Genomic DNA, 12,267 nt, shown 5'->3' on the forward strand with positions numbered 1-12,267 from the left:
CCCCTTTAAATCGGTGATGGCTAGTCATTTGACTCCATACACCATGCGTATCAAAATTTTCATCAATCTTCCTACCATTTAATATCAACCCTCGACAATCGGCAGATGCTAGCTCCTCAGACGTATATATACGTAAGGCCTGAGCCATGTCTAGTAGAGACATGTGGCGCATCGAACCTCCTAACAAAAATCTAATAAAAGTTTGATAAGTTAAACTAGCTACCCGATCATTTATTTCTATACTACACAATAATTCTTCACACCATACTTTATATACAGGTCTACGCATGTTGAATAATCGTACCCAATCGTTAAAAGTAGAATTACCATACCTCTGTGTAAGTAATTCTCTAATCCGTTCGCCCAATCCTACGGCTTCTAACGGTTCCCATTCTATTACCCTAGGTACTTCAACAGCTTTAGAATGAAGAGTGTGCAAGCTCCTTTGGTATTTTGGATAATCTATCCAACGTCTGTCTAATCTCAAGTTCGGGTGCAAATCTTCCACGTGCATATCTGAAAATGTCATAACTGGATGAGGTATATCTTGTTTGTAATAGTTATCAACATCTTGTTGTTCCACATTCTCAGGAGGAGCAATGCGAGCTTGGGATGAAGATTCACCCCTTTCAGTCTGCAAAACACATCAAACACAATTTTTGTGCATCCAAATATGCATTAGTGTCAGCAAAATCATCAATCAAAATAATTACAATGACATGTTCAATTTATATCAAACTTATGCTCATTTTCATATTTTTATCAAATCTACACTTTTTCAAATAAGCATATACGAAAATGTTCGCCAAGTTCATAAGCATTCAACTCAAATAACATGTCAAAATAATCATTATAAGCAATTAAACAAGTTTCAAATGGCATTATCTCTCAAAAATCAAGTTCATGAATTTTAGATTTGAAAAAGTCCACTTTAATTCTCAAAAATCATGTTTAGGCTCAAAGTTTGGATCATTTAACTACCTAAACATGTTACACTACTTAATTTAGCAATAATTCATGATAAAAATCGGTCATAACCTGTTTATATCAAAAGCCCCAAATTGCTCAAGAACAAAAACCCTAGATTACTCAAAATTTGAAGTTTAAGGCTTCTAATCATGTTAAATAGCATCAATCTAGGTTATGCAAGAATAATACATAAGCAATTTAAGCATAATTACACTAAAAAACATCAAAATCGAATTGGGTATAAATTTGTTCAAGAACACTAATTTTTAGATTAAATGGTGTTTAGGTGTAGAAATTTACCGTTTTCCTTGAGTAATTCCTTGATAGCATCCTTCTCAACATGATTTTGTGAAAGATTTGATGAAAAATGGTGAAAAAATACGATTTTTGTGTGTGTTTTTGAGTGTGTTTTCGCAATTTTTGAGTTGGTTGTGTGTACTGATCTGTTCGGCCTTTTTATTTTTTTTCTGGATTTTGCATCCTCCGCGAGTCGCGGTGGATTTCCCCTTCAAACTCCGCGAGTCGCGGAGTTTATTTTTTATTTTTTTTTATTTTTTTTCTAAATCTTTAACTTATAAAATAAATATTAATTAATTTTAAAAATTTGTTTCCCTTGTTATTTAGGACGAGGTCGTTTCGGAACGTTGTCCTAGTCCGTCCCTCTACAAAATTTTAAAATTTGTCTTTTTGAAGCGTTGTTTTAAAAGCAAAGATTTTTGGGTTTTTTTAATGTTTTTGGCATACTTTAATTCAATAAGATTAAAAATAATGATAATAAAAGTTCTCGTCCCTCCCTCGGGTAAAGCAATTTCGGTTCAACGACCTAGTCTTCAACTTACGACGAATTTTAAAAATCATATTTTTAACTTAGCGAAATAAAGTAAATTTTTTGTTTTTAAATTCACACCAAACTTAAATTTAAAATGCATAAAATTAAAAATTCATATTATTAAAAATTAAAAATTCACGCCAAACTTATATTATATTTTTGTTTTTATACATACAAGCTTATATTAAAAATATTAATTTTTCAAATATTTACAATTTTAAATATATTAATTTTAAAAATTGCACAATATTAATTTAAGATTTATATATTAATTTTAAAAACATGGTAAAAATAAAATTAAAAATCTTTTTGGCTTTTATCCCACTTTAATCAATCAAATATTATCAAAAATATACGCCCTGCTTTTCGGTAAAGTAATTTCGGTTCCATGACCTAATTTAACTCATGACGAATTTTTGAAATATTTTGGGTTGATTGATTAAAGATATTTATACCTTAAGAATAAACGTTAAATTTCGCAGCGATGTAATAAATTGTTGTATGATATCAATAATTTCGGTCGCAAGACCTAATTTCATCGAATACCAATTTTATACTTTATAGCGAACAAATTAACGTTTATTATAAAAAGGTTAAAAATAAAAATAAAACTGTACAGACTTACCTGTGAAATAGATTTCTTAGTGATATGCTCTAGCCCACTCATAAGATAGTCGGACTAATTCGTTTTCCATGGCTACATAGGCGTAACCTCGAGCATTTAATGTTTTTTCTTCTAAACATATAAACGGTCCGTCTCTGCATAAAGTAACAAATTCGGTGTTTGAATAGGTTTGATTATTTGAACATTTACCTTCGTGTGACCATTTTCCGCATTTGTGACATTTTTCAAGGTGTCGTGCTCTTCTTTTCGCTGCGTGTTTTGATTTTCCTTTACCAAATGGTAACTTATTACCTTCGCATCTGGATTCTTTTCTTACTCCGTCCAATTTTTCTCTGATTACTGATACCAGTTCACTCGGTAGTGTGTCATTATTACGTTTAGTGATCAAAGCGTGTAGCATTAGACCATGGTTTAATTCACCGAAAGTCTTCATTTCATAAAACCTAAAAAATAAAAATTCAGAATGGGGGGAGAAGACTAGTTCTTTAGGGTCTGCTAGGGAAAGACCATTCGAGTTCCATTTTCGAGAACTACACGAAAACAGAAAATCTAACTCTAACAGAATTACATAATATCCTTTAAAGACTTGTTTCTCCCCACACTTAGTTAGCTGTGGTGTTGAAATTGTGATTAACTTCGTTGTCAACTTCCATCGGACTATCTATGTAATGTTTAACTCTGTGACCATTAACTTCAAATTCAATCCCATTTGAATTTATCAATTCTACTGTTCCGTATGGGAAAACTCTTTTGACTACAAATGGTCCAGACCATCTTGATTTCAATTTTCCAGGAAATAGCTTGAATCGTGAATTGAAAAGAAGAACTATGTCTCCTTCTTTAAATTCTTTTGAACTTCTTATTCTTTTATCATGCCATTTCTTCGTTCTTTCTTTATAGATTAACGAATTTTCGTATGCTTCATGTCTTAATTCTTCTAATTCGTTTAGTTGACTTAATCGTAGACGTCCGGCTTCATGTAAATCAAGATTACATGTCTTCAAAGCCCAAAATGCTTTGTGTTCAATTTCTACTGGAAGATGACATGCTTTTCCGTAAACGAGTTTAAAAGGTGTGGTTCCAATTGGAGTTTTGTAGGCTGTTCTAAAAGCCCAGAGTGCATCCTCCAACTTAATGGACCATTCCTTCGGATTTGATCCTACGGTTTTCTCTAAAATACGTTTTAAAGATCGGTTGGTATTTTCAACTTGTCCACTTGTTTGTGGATGATATGCGGTGGAGATTTTATGAGTTACTCCATATCTTTTAAGAACTTTCTCAAGTTGATTATTACAAAAATGAGTTCCCCGATCACTTATTAAAGCTTTCGGTGTTCCAAACCTTGCAAAAAGACGTTTTAAAAAGTTGACTACAACTCGTGCATCATTAGTCGGGAGAGCTTGTGCTTCCGCCCATTTAGATTCATAATCAATGGCTACGAGAATGTAGAGATTATTATGAGATTTTGGAAATGGACCCATAAAGTCAATACCTCAAATGTCAAATACTTCGCATACTTGAATGACATTTTGTGGCATTTCATCACGTTGGCTTATTTTTCCGGCCCTTTGACAAGCATCACAGGATTTGCAAAGAAGGTGTGCGTCTTTGTAAATTGTAGGCCAATAGAATCCAGCATCATAAACTTTTCTTGCTGTTAGTTGAGGCCCATAATGCCCTCCTGTTGGTCCTGTGTGACAATGGTTTAAGATTTTACTAGCTTCATCTCCGAATACACATCGGCGTATTATTCCATCGGGACAACTTTTAAACAAATATGGATCTTCCCAGAAATAGTGTTTTATATCATTGAAGAATTTCTTTCGTTTTTGGTACGATAATCCTTTTTCAAGGAAATCACATACTAAGTAGTTTGCATAGTCTGCAAACCATGGAATTTCATTATAATCTATCTTCAATAGATATTCATCAGGAAAGTTGTCTTGTATGGCCGATTCATTTAGAACTTCTAATTCGGGATTTTCAAGACGAGAAAGATGATCAGCGGCGAGATTTTCTGCTCCTCTTTTATCTCGGATTTCAGTATCGAATTCTTGTAAGAGTAAGATCCAACGGATTAATCTTGGTTTGGCATCTTGTTTCGAAAATAGGTATCTAAGAGCAGAATGGTCGGTATAGACCACCGTTTTTGCTAGAACGAGATATGATCTAAATTTGTCAAAAGCAAAGACAATAGCAAGGAGTTCTTTTTCAGTAGTTGTGTAATTTATTTGTGCTCCTTGTAATGTCTTACTAGCATAATAAATAGGTTGAAATCGTTTTTAAATCCTTTGACCTAAAACGGCTCCCATTGCAAAATCACTTGCATCGCACATAAGTTCAAACGGTAGATTCCAATTTGGAGTTATCATGATCGGCGCATTAGTGAGTTTCTCTTTAAGAATATTAAAAGATTTGATGCATTCATCTGAAAAGATGAATGGAGCATCCTTTTCTAGGAGTTTATTCATAGGAGTGGCAATTTTAGAAAAATCTTTAATAAAACGTCGGTAAAAATCGGCATGCCCTAGAAAACTCCTAACTCCTCTAACATTGGTGGGATGTGGAAGTTTAGCAATTACATCTACTTTAGCTCTATCCACTTCAATTCCTTCCTTTGAAATTTTACGTCCAAGAACGATGCCTTCTTTAACCATGAAATGGCATTTCTCCCAATTAAGAACTAGATTTGATTGTTCGCATCTAATAAGCATTCGTTCAAGATTAACTAAACATGATTCAAAAGTATCACCGAAGACTGAAAAGTCATCCATGAAAACTTCCATGCATACTTCTATCATGTCGTGAAAAAGCGCCATCATGCACCTTTGAAAGGTTGCAGGGGCGTCGCAAAGTCCAAATGGCATGCGTTTGTAAGCAAAAGTACCATAAGGGCACGTGAACGTGGTTTTCTCTTTGTCCTCGGGTGCTATTGGAATTTGAAAATATCCGGAAAAACCATCAAGAAAACAATAGTAACTATTTTCGGCTAATCTTTCCAACATTTGATCAATGAAAGGTAAGGGAAAGTGGCTTCATTTAATTTTCTATAATCAATACATACACGCCATCCTGTTACAGTCCTAGTAGGAATAAGCTCATTTTTCTCATTTGTAATGACAGTCATGCCACCCTTCTTAGGCACGCATTGAACTGGGCTTACCCATGGACTATCAGAGATTGGATAAATTAAACCTGCATCAAGCAGTTTAATAATTTCTTTTTTAACTACATCTTGCATATTAGGATTTAGTCTTCGTTGGCGTTGCACATACATTTTATGACCTTCTTCCATAAGTATTTTATGTGTGCAATACGAAGGACTTATTCCTTTAATATCATGAATCTTCCATGCAATGGCTAGTTTATGAGCTTTCAATACAGAAATGAGTTGAGCTTTTTCATTTTCAGTAAGAGAAGACGATATTATTACAGGTAATTCAGATTCACCATGTAAATAAGCGTATTCCAAATGGTTTGGAAGTGGCTTTAACTCTAATGTCGGTGGTTCTTCTATCGATGATTTATATCGATATCTGTCTTCTTCTTTTAGCATTTGAATTTCTTCTGTTGTTGGTTCATATCCATTAACTGTTAGTGTAGCTAACATTTCAGTTTCATCAATTGGTTCAGTTCCTTCTCCTAAAGAACATTCTCCTGTTCCTTGTAATTCTGGAAATTCTTCTAACATTTCTGCATGTGATTCTATAGTTTGAATATAATAACATGTATCATCTGCAGATTGTGGTTGTTGCATTGCTCTATCAACTGAAAAGGTAACACTCTCGTCCTCTATACTTAGGGTCAGTTTCTTACCAAACACGTCTATCATTGCTTTAGCCATGTTTAAGAATGGTCTTCCTAATATGAGAGGAACTTGAGAATCTTCTTCCATGTCCAGAACAACAAAATCTACTAGAAATACTAAAGTACCAACTTTAACTAGCATGTTCTCCATTATACCTCTAGGATATTTTATTGATCGATCGGCTAGTTGTACACTTATTCTTGTTGATTTCAATTCTCCAAGGTATAATTTAGCGTATAGTGAATACGGCATTAAATTTATACTAGCATCTAAATCTGCCAATGCTTCTATTGAACTAAGACTACCCAGAAAACATGGAATTGTGAAACTTCCTGGATCTGATAATTTTTCTGGTATCTTATTCAACAGCACTGCTGAACAATTAGCATTCATAGTAACAGCCGAGAGTTCTTCCATTTTCTTTCTATTTGTGATTAGATCTTTCAGAAATTTAGCATATCTAGGCATTCCTGAAATCACATCAATGAAAGGAAGATTTACATTTATCTGTTTAAACATATCCAAAAATTTGGATTGCTCGGCTTCAAGTTTCTCTTTTCTCATTTTACTCGGGTAAGGAAGTGGTGGTTGGTATGGTTTAACATAAGGTTTAGCCTTAACTGTGTTATCTTCATTAACCTTTTCAACTACCGGTTCTTTTTCCTTATCTTGTTCAGGTTGTGGTTCTTGTGGAGTAGGAATAGCGTCCTCAGAAATTACAGGTATTTCAGGTGGTTTAAGTGTTGTACCACTTCTTGTGGTAATAGCTTTAGCTGTTTCATTCCGGGGGTTAGCATTTGTATCACTAGGTAGACTTCCTGGTTTTCTTTCACCTATTAACCTTGCTAGGTTACTTACTTCTTATTCCAAGTTTTGAATAGAAGCTTATTGATTTCTAAATGCTTGAGCATTTTGTTCATTGGTTTGTTTCTGAGATGTGAAAAACTGAGTTTGAGATTTAACTAGCTTCGTCATCATATCTTCTAAATTTGGATTTTTATCATCGGTTTGTGGTGGTTTGTTTTGAAAATTAGGTCTTTGCTGATTGTAAGTATTGTTGGATACTTGTTGATTACTAGGACCTTGTTGGTTGTTGTATGGAACATTTCGATTATAATTCTGGTTTTGATTGTAGATCGGTCTTGGCGGTTGATAATTATTCTGATAATTATTTCCAGGCCTTTGGTTTAGATATGAAATATTCTCTCTTTGTTCCATTGTTAGTTCAATACTGAGACAATCTTTTGTCAAATGTGGTCCTCCACACTGCTCACAACTAATTCGTATTGAGTGAATATCCTTAGTCATCTTTTCCATTCGTCTCTCGACAGCATCTATCTTTGCGGAAATGGAATCTAAGTCATGGCTAGAATCGGCTCTAGCTGCTTTAGATGATCTAACGATATCTTTTTCTTGGTGCCACTCATGTGAGTGGGAAGCAGTGTTATCAATAATTTTGTAAGCATCAGTTTCGGTTTTCTTCATAATAGAACTACCAGCTGCTATATCTATGTCTTTCCTTGTAGTGATGTCGCATCCTTGGTAGAATATTTGTACTATTTGACAAGTGTCTAAACCATGTTGCGGACATCCTCTTAATAATTTTCCAAATCTTGTTGATGTCGAACGAGGTGTATATAAAATAGCTTATATTTTACTAGGAAAAACTATTAAATACGATACAATTTTACACAAGATATTTATTTATTTATAGAATGGATATACTTAAACCTTGCTACAACACTTATAGGCAGTGTACCTAATCGTACAGTAGTGTAGTTTTTAGTAAGTCCGGTTCGTTCCACAGGGAAATCTTTAAACAGAGCTCAACGCTATATTAGTTTACTTTTATAAGAATACAAATATATATATAGGTAATATTATTATTATAAAGGGGGGTTTTTACCGTTTAATGACCGGTTTGTCGATTTTAAAACTTTAGTCGCAGTTAAAACCTAATGTAAAATATTAAATAAATACAAGACTTAAATTAAAGCGTAAAGTAAATAACGATAATGAAATTGCGAATAAAAATGCGATAAAATTAAATTGCGATAATTAAAAGTACGATAATTAAAAGTGTGATTAAATAAAATAACAATAAATAAAAGTGCGATAATTAGAAGTGCAATTAAATATAAAATAAAGGAAATTAAATATGAAATAAAAGAATTATGCTTATTTAAACTTCCGTAATCATGATGTTTGACGTGTTGATTTTAGTTTTATGCCCATGGGTTAATTGTCCTTTGTCCTGGATTATTCAATATGTCCGTCTGGTTTTTGTCCATAACAGTCCATCAGTCATAAATATAAATTGCAAGTGTCCTTGTCAAATTATTATTATACCCGAAGATAAATATTCCAACTAATTGGGGATTCGAATTGTAACAAGGTTTTAATACTTTGTTTAATGAATACACCAGGTTATCGACTGCGTGTAAACCAAGGCTTTACTACTTTGTTAACAATTACACCAATTACCCTTGAATGTAATTTCACCCCTGTTTTAATTATTCTAGTGGCTATTAATCCATTCCCGTGTCCGGTTAAATGAACGATTATTCGTACATATAAATACCCCGCCCATCGTGTCCGATCGAGTGTATATGGTAATTTATAGGGACGCCCAATTGTAAATCTTTATATTAACATTAACAAACTTTCATTTAGTTAAACAAATATAAAGCCCATTATTAGCCCATAGTCTAATTTCCACAAGTGTCGTTCTTTTGTCCAAACCCCAATTATGGTACAAAGCCCAATTACCCAATTTTAGTAATTAGCCCAACATCATGATTACTTCGTTTTAAATAAGCATAATAATAACTTAGCTACGAGACATTAATGTAAAAAGGTTGAACATAACTTACAATGATTAAAAATAGCATAGCGTTACACGGACAGAATTTCGACTTACACCCTTACAACATTCGCTAACATACCCTTATTATTAGAATTATAATTAAAATTAAAATATAAATTATAAATATAAATATATTTACGTATGAATAGGAAGAGAAAAAGATGAAATTAAGATATGAAATTTGATCAGAATTCGGTTTGCTTTATAGCCAGACTTGATTTTTGGGGCTCCGCGACTCGCGGCAAAATGCCCTTAAAACTCCGCGAGTCGCGGAGAGGTATTTACAGCTCACACCCTTGGAGTTTCTTGCTGCCGACGGTTTTTATTATATATATATATAATATATATATAATTAATATAATTAATTATATATTATATTATATTTATATACATAGTTAACTTGTAATTTTTAGTCCGTTGCGTCGAGCGTTAAGAGTTGACTCTAGTCCCGGTTCCGGATTTTCGAACGTCCTCGCGTACAATTTAATATCTTGTACTTTGCGTTTTGAATCTTGTACTCTTGTGATTTCGAGACGTTTCTTATCAATAATTGGAACCTTTTTGATTGTCTTTTGTACTTTTGAGCTTTTTGGTTGTTTGCGTCTTCAATTCGTCGAATCTGTCTTTTGTCTTCACCTTTTATTATTTAAACGAATATCTCTTGTAAATAGAACAATTGCAACTAAAAGCTTGTCTTTCTTGAGGAATAATGCTATGAAATATATGTTCGTTTTTAGCATTATCAAATATTCCCACACTTGAGCGTTGCTTGTCCTCAAGCAATATCGTCTTGAAATACTAGAATCACTTCTTTATTCTTCACACTTTGTACATCAGTGATTTCTATACGGCGGTATAAACAATGGTAGTAACGATATGGTTTATAGTCCCACATGACTATAAAAATTTAGATCCATTAAGGAAATTGGATCTTTATGAAAACATTTGATCTTTTGAAAATTAAATCTAGTTTTTACCCTAGATAAGTTTTCCGGGATAACCCTTTACCGGTGTTTGCAAAATATTTTTGTGGGTTTGGTGGGTTACAGATTTGAAAATTTTAGCTCAAAACTTGCGGTTTTGTGTCACCCACTTGCTAACCTTGTATTTGGAAAGCAACACGTCCAGTTTACTTGTCCCGTATATTACCTTTCGGCAAACTACCGTCCGGTTGTAAAGGAAAGCGTTGAACAAGCAACTGTTTAAGGCAATGTCCCGTGACATGCTTTTGATTATGGTCTATAACGTGTCGGACGCAATTACTATCCTTGGTAGGAGCAATAGTAAAGCTCACCCTTATAATTTGTCGGTCTGGCACAAGGTCCTGTCTTTGACCATGCTATGCAACCACCGTTCTTACGGTTGACACCCGATTTAGTTCAGGTGACCTAATGAATTCCAGGTGAATTCCTAGGATTTTACGTTCAATGGTAATGAACGCATTGAAAATAGGGTTTTCAGAAAACAAATCGGTTTATAATTTTGATCAAAATATTTTCTCGTTCAAGCTCGAGTTTAGATATCATTGAATTCCATAAGTTTGAATTCTCAATCTTTAAGGTCAATCTCTAGGATTGAGTAATATCAGTCTTAAAAGCTGATTTTTAATCTTTAAGGAGATTATCCTTTCTGGGGATCTGATTCATTAGTCTTATCCAGCTAATTTGCATGGTGCCTCCCCATTGTACGAGATAAATCCTTCTCATGGTTAGGATAAATCTGACCACTTGGCGACCCTGTTTAATGCTGAGGTCCGTGGATTTCCTGCTGATTTTAGTGATGACTTTTCTAGATTTTTCGTCAACCTACAGCTGGTCTGGACGACAACTTCATGACCTAAATCAAGAAGCGCGTGTCTTTTTCGGAAGACTTTACTTCCTTTTAATGATGGAATTGATTCATCGTGTAGATCCATCTCTTCTTTTCTTTCATCGGGTAAAACAGTTTAGTTTAGTCCAAAGCAAAAGTATTTTCAGTTATTTGTTACAAATATATGTGACATATGTTTAAAATAACTTGGTAAATTTTCGCACACTTGGCTTTTTATTTTTCTTTTTATCGTCCTCTATTCCATTTTAAATGAATTTTAACATTTTAGTTTGTTTCTCAATTTATGTCCTTTCCGAGGTAACAATAATTTCGGTGTTAAAACCTAGTTTTATCGTTCATAAATATGTATAAACATGATTTTGAATTCATTTATTTGAAAAATTTTACTAGAATTGGGTAGTCAGTATATAAGACTAGGGCTGTTCTTTTTTATCAGAGAGCACTAGATTCTAATACAACTACTGCTTTACTAGTATTTTTAATGGTAACCAAGTGTATAAAGTAAAATTTTTTTTTTTTTTTAAAATCTGAAAGAATTTAACCCCAATATTCCCACACTTAAGATCTTGCAATGCCCTCATTTGCAAGAAATCAGTAACAATTTAAATTATTGAGGGTGATTTGTGTGAAAATGATTAAATTTTTACCAAAGTTTCCAAATATATTGGCGTTTGTTTGCTGAATGATAAATGGTGCACATCATTTGTTCATTCCGTCTTGTTGTTATTTCACATATATTTTGCATCTTGTCGTCAAAATTAGTTGCTTTTGCTGAACTTAATGCCAGTCTTTGAAAATGCGTTGTTTTACCCTGTTGTGTACATAAGATAAACTGCAAACATATATACATATTTTTGAAGTTTGGTTTATTACCCCACATTCAAAAATTATTAAAATCTAAGAATAAAAGTTAGATAATTATAAAAATGATTACAATATTAATAAAAATATTAAATGTATCAATAATTACAAATTACAAAATAATAAAAAATAATAAGTAAACTAAGGATGATATTGGTACCAATAGGGGTTCCACGCATAACCATAAGTGCTATAGAATGCTTCGGCAGGGTCATACGTAGGATATGGTGGCTGCATCTCTATCGACCAAGGAGGGAAGACGGGTTTTGGTGTAGGAATATAGTTTCTACCTATATGTTGGCAATGCGCTATGATCTGGTTCTGATGAACTTGCCAATCTTCAAATGCTCTCTGTCTAGCATTTTCGTATTCCTGAGAAGCTATAAACCTATGCATTTCTTGCATCTCATTCCCCCCTCCTACATTACCTTGTTCCTGGTTTCTCTCTACCTGTGGATGTCTACCATTGTATCGTACTG

This window comes from Rutidosis leptorrhynchoides, chromosome 3, assembly GCF_046630445.1.
Source record: "Rutidosis leptorrhynchoides isolate AG116_Rl617_1_P2 chromosome 3, CSIRO_AGI_Rlap_v1, whole genome shotgun sequence".
Classification (NCBI taxonomy): Eukaryota; Viridiplantae; Streptophyta; class Magnoliopsida; order Asterales; family Asteraceae; genus Rutidosis; species Rutidosis leptorrhynchoides.